Here is a 5,000-nt window from a genome sequence, read left to right on the forward strand (position 1 = left end):
TCCCCTGATCCGAGAGGATTTCGGATGGGGTCCCTCTGCGGGCTATAAATCGTCTGAGTGCCAACAAAAATGCATCCGCATCAATGCTGTTAAGGAGGTCGAGGTGAATGCATCTGGTCGTCAAGCACTTGAAGATGACTCCCCATCGCTTTTCAGTGCGACGGCCAATCTTCACAATGAAGGGCCCAAAACAGTCAACTCCAGTCGAGAAAAAAGGCGGTTGGTACAGTCGCAGGCGAGCTAAAGGTAAGTCAGCCATGATTGGCACGATCGGCTTGGCTCTCCACTTCTGGCACTCCACACACTCTCTCTGATGTTGCCTTACTGCTTGTCTACCTCTCAGGATCCAGTAGTGGCGACGGAGTTCAGCGAAAACCCTGTCAGGTCCTGGATGGAGAAGGTGTTCATCATAGTGCTTTATGAGAAGCTTAGTCACCTTATGGTGTGGGTGTAAAACCACTGGGTGGATCTCCGTTTGACTCATGCCATCCAGTTTCCTCAGCCTTCCTCCCACACGAATCAGTCCTAGTGTGCAATCCAACTCTGGTGCAAGTGTGTTCAAACGGCTGGATGCAGGTACAGGTTTCGCTGCCTTCAAGGCCTTAAGTTCCTCTGCGAAGGTCTCCTCCTGACATCGACTCAATATGAGTGTTTTCGCACTCCGGTAATCAGGGTGTTGCATGCTCATGTCTTGGGTAGGCGCCCCGTGAAGAAACTGGTAAGCAGCATCAATCAAGTCCTTCCAGGAAGTGTACTGGGATGCATCAGGAATGCCAGAACCTTGATCTGCAACAAGCCCACAAAAGACAACTTTCCTCGTCTCTGATATGTCATCTTGTGCCTCTATCAAGGGTGTGACTGGCCAGTGATCTGGTGGTTCACGAAGAAATGTTGGACCCTGACTCCACCTGCTTGGGTTCGCCAGCTCTGTAAGTGTTTTCCCTCTAGTAATATCATCCGCCGGGTTATTCAGGGAATCCACATACCTCCATGAGTGAAGCTCTGTCAACTCTTGGATTTCTGCCACTCTTGTCCCAACAAAAACTTTATACCTACAAGACTCGGACTGTATCCAAGTCAGGACAGTAGTAGAGTCAGTCCATAATGTCACTTCCTCTATGGGGATAGTCAGTTCCTGGCTGAGGAGATTGGCGAGTTGGGCACTGGTGAGAGCTGCGCAGAGTTCGAGACGTGGGATTGACAGCTGTCGTTTGGGGGCTACCCTAGAGCGGGCCATGACAAAGGAGGTATGAATCTCTCCAAGCTGCTCAACAAGGAGGTAAGCAACTGATCCATAGGCCAACTCTGATGCATCACCAAACACATGCAAGCTAAATTTTGATGTCTCCACATCAAAGTTGGAAGGGATGTAGCATCTGTTAAGCTTGATCTTGCAGAGGTCAGGCAACTCCTTCTCCCATATTTTCCACTTCTCTAACAAATCTGTGGGAAGGTTCGGGTCATCCCAATTCCTTGGTTTGGCCCAAAGCTTCTGGACAAGAATCTTGGCCCGTGTGGTAAAGGGAATGATAAACCCTAGGGGGTCATACTGTGACGCCAAGACCTTGTAAATGTGTCTCATAGTTGGAGGGTGCTCTACCATGGCACGATGCCGGTAGCCTAGTTGATCCTCTAGACAGCGCCACATCAAACCCAGAGCTGGTTCCAAAGGATCCAAATTATACTGTTGCAACCACAGTTCAATACTCTCTGAACGAGCCATTGATGGTAAATGCTGAACGACTGAAGGTACATTAGAAGCCCACTGTCTTATTTCAAAGCCCCCTAAGGCAAGAAGAGGTCTCATCTTGTCGATCAGTTGCTTAGCTTCCGTAGCAGTGGGAAGACTTTGTAGACAATTGTCAACGTAAAAGCTTCGCTCTATAGACTGCAGTACTTCTTCGTTTCCGGGCTGCTGGCTGCGAACATGTGTCTGTAAAGCAAAAGTAGCGCAGCAGGGACTGCAGGTCGTCCCAAAAGGCAAGACTTGCCACTCGTAGACGTCAGGTGGATCCTCCTTTCGCATATTTCTCCAAATAAACCTCAGCAGGGGTTTGTCTTTGGGTAGGAGTCTCACCTGGTGAAACATGCCGCGTATGTCACCACTAATGGCAACCGGATACTGCCTAAACCGAAGGAGAACTCCCATCAATGAGGCACCGAGGCTAGGACCAGGAAGCAGCTGCTGATTAAGGGAGATACCCAGATGCATGAAGGAGCAGTTAAAAACCAGCCGGTCCTTGCCATTATGGTGCACAAGGTGGTGTGGTATGAACCATGACTCCTCATCGGACAGCAGATTCTCCGGTGGTACCTTAACAACATACCCTGAATCAAGGAGTTTCTGTATTTCAGCTTCATACACCTGAGCTTTCTCTGTGTCTTTGCTGAGATGCTTCTCAGTGTTCCTGAGGCGGGACAAGACTGATTCCTTTGTTCCTCTCAAAGGTGGGCCATCCCGTGCACGAAGGAGTGGAGTAGCGTAACGCCAGATGCCATTAACTTCTACCCGTTGTGTTGTAGTCTCCAGCATATTCACAGCCGCTTCATCCTGTTTTGACCGTGTTACCAGCTTTTCACTGCGGTATGGGAGGACGTCCAATTGCCACAATCGCTCAACATGTTGGTAAACAGGATCTCGAATTGGAGTAAGGGAAGTGAATAAGCATTGTGATGACGGTACCTGATGTGGGAGAAGTCCATCTGGTCCCTGGAGAACCCAACCGAGCTGTGTACGTACAGCTGCGGGTCCACCAACTGGTCCTAGTCTGATGGGCTCCTTAGCTGTTATCAGGTTTGGATAGTCAGACCCAATTAGGAGAAGGGGCTGCACCTTATCAAAGGATGGAAGATGAATTCCTCTGAGGTGGTAATAGCATCGCTGAAGCCTCTTAATGGGATAGGTTTGCTCAGTTAACGTAAGGAGAGGAGCTGTAAACACATTTGTAAGGCTGTACTTCTCATTTGGACTTGACTGTGTGGAAATCAGCAGATCAATTGACTGTCCCTTCAAATCTGTGACATCATGTCGGATGGTGCGAAGGGCCATAATCTCTTCCCTACCCGCAAGTCCTAACTGCTGAACTGCTGCTGGAAGAACAATACTCCGTTGGGCCCCATCATCTAGGATAGCATATGTTGGTACAGACCTTTTGCCTCTCCACAGCAGTACTGGGACGACTTTCAGGTACACACGTCCTGTGGAGCTAGGGGAAGTCAGATATGCTCGATCGGCAGACATCGTAAGTAACACAAGGTTGGGACCCTCTTTAGCGATAGAATGCAGGACACTGAGGTGTACATTTCCACATTCTCTACAAGGTTTCTTTAGCGTGCATTCCTCACATTTATGACTGGTGCGACCACATTTCCAACATCTCTTGCCGTCCTTTATCCACTTGAGAATCTGTTCAGTTGAGCGCTCAGCGATCTGACTGCACTGTGACAAGTAGTGCTCTTGACTTTTACAGAACAGACACAGACGTTTCAGTTTCTTGACTAATTGCTGACTATGTGTGGGCTCTGGATGGGCATAATGCACCGTACTGACCTCTTTGGCTTGGTCGCTGCCATGATAAACTGCAGTGAGTCGAGTTTGGGGCTTCGGAATGGGTTGACGTTCTCTATGGGGGGCTTGAACTCTCTCCGTCTGGTAGCGCTGTACCATTTTAGATGACAGACGCTGAGCCTCTGCCTTCACTTTCAACCAGTCAGCGAGGTCATGGAGGTTATACGGATTGAGGCTGTCAGTGCTCAGTCGGCCTCGTAACTGGAGGTGCTCAATGAAACTATCTCTGTAGTGCTTGGGTAGCTTACTGAGTAGTCTGTCAACATGGCCCGTGCAAGTGAGTTCTCGTCCCTGTGGCCCCTCAATGGACATCAACATGCCTACTAACAAGTCAACATTGAGTGCAAAACTCTGGAAAGCCTTTGCATCCCCAGCTCTAATATCAGGCGAATTTAACAGAGATGCAATTTCACTTTGTGCCAGCTGATGAGGTTGGCCATACTGTCGTTGCAATGCCGTCATAGCTGCTGCATAGGGCGCAGGATAATGTCGGCATGATTGGGCTATTAGCCTTGCTTCCTCCAGAACTAACTGTTCCATTAGCACCCTGTATTTATAATGTTCAGTAAGCTCAGTGTGAGGATTGAGGAGATTGTCCAAAGCCATCTTAAGATCCGTAAACTCTCTCTCACTATCATTCACAAGCTTCGGTAATTTTGGGATTGGAACCGGCTGGAGTGGAAGTGCTGTAGGCATTGGCCGATGAACAGGAGTTGGAGGTGTGGTCGGGTACGTAACTGGACAGTCATACCAGGTCTGTCCTGGAATCTGTGTAGAAGGCTGAGTGACATAATACCCTGGGAGCGATGATGGAGGTTGATTAGGGTCTGGCATGGTGAATGACTGCCGTGGTGGTTGGCTTGGCACAGCAGTCTGTAACTGATAGGCTGGTGGCACACCAGTTGTATAGGCTGCTGTAACTAGAGGCAGTTTCACCGATGTAACAGTACGTGGCAATGATGAGGTAAGCTGATATGAAGGACGGAAATCTGGTGTACTGAATAATGTTTGCTGATGCAGAGTTACATGTGGTGCCGGTAAATGTGAGACACCAAAGTATGACGGAGTCGTACCATATTTAGCATTTGTCGTAGTTTGTGGCATGTGCCATGGGGCTGACGGTAGAGAAATGTCTCTGGTGGCCATAGCAGCTGGGAATGACTGGCTTGCATACTGAATTGGGATAGATGGCGCTGCAGTAGCTTTCAGTCTGACCACAGGCGGTGACATAGCTCTAGCCTGTTCTTCATCTCGAAGTGAAGGCGAAACAGAACCACTGCTGAGTAATTCACATGCGGATGGACTGTGATATTCTCTTTGGGCTACCGGTGGACTAGAATGAATAAAGGATCTCTCAGCATCTAACTGTCTAGCAAAAATACCAGATCCATTGTCAACGCTGCCCATATGACATGTAACTGGACCTGCTGCT

Source organism: Siphateles boraxobius, unplaced genomic scaffold (genome assembly GCF_051911475.1).
Source record: "Siphateles boraxobius isolate OS27281-9 unplaced genomic scaffold, OSU_SipBor_1 76, whole genome shotgun sequence".
NCBI classification, from domain to species: Eukaryota; Metazoa; Chordata; class Actinopteri; order Cypriniformes; family Leuciscidae; genus Siphateles; species Siphateles boraxobius.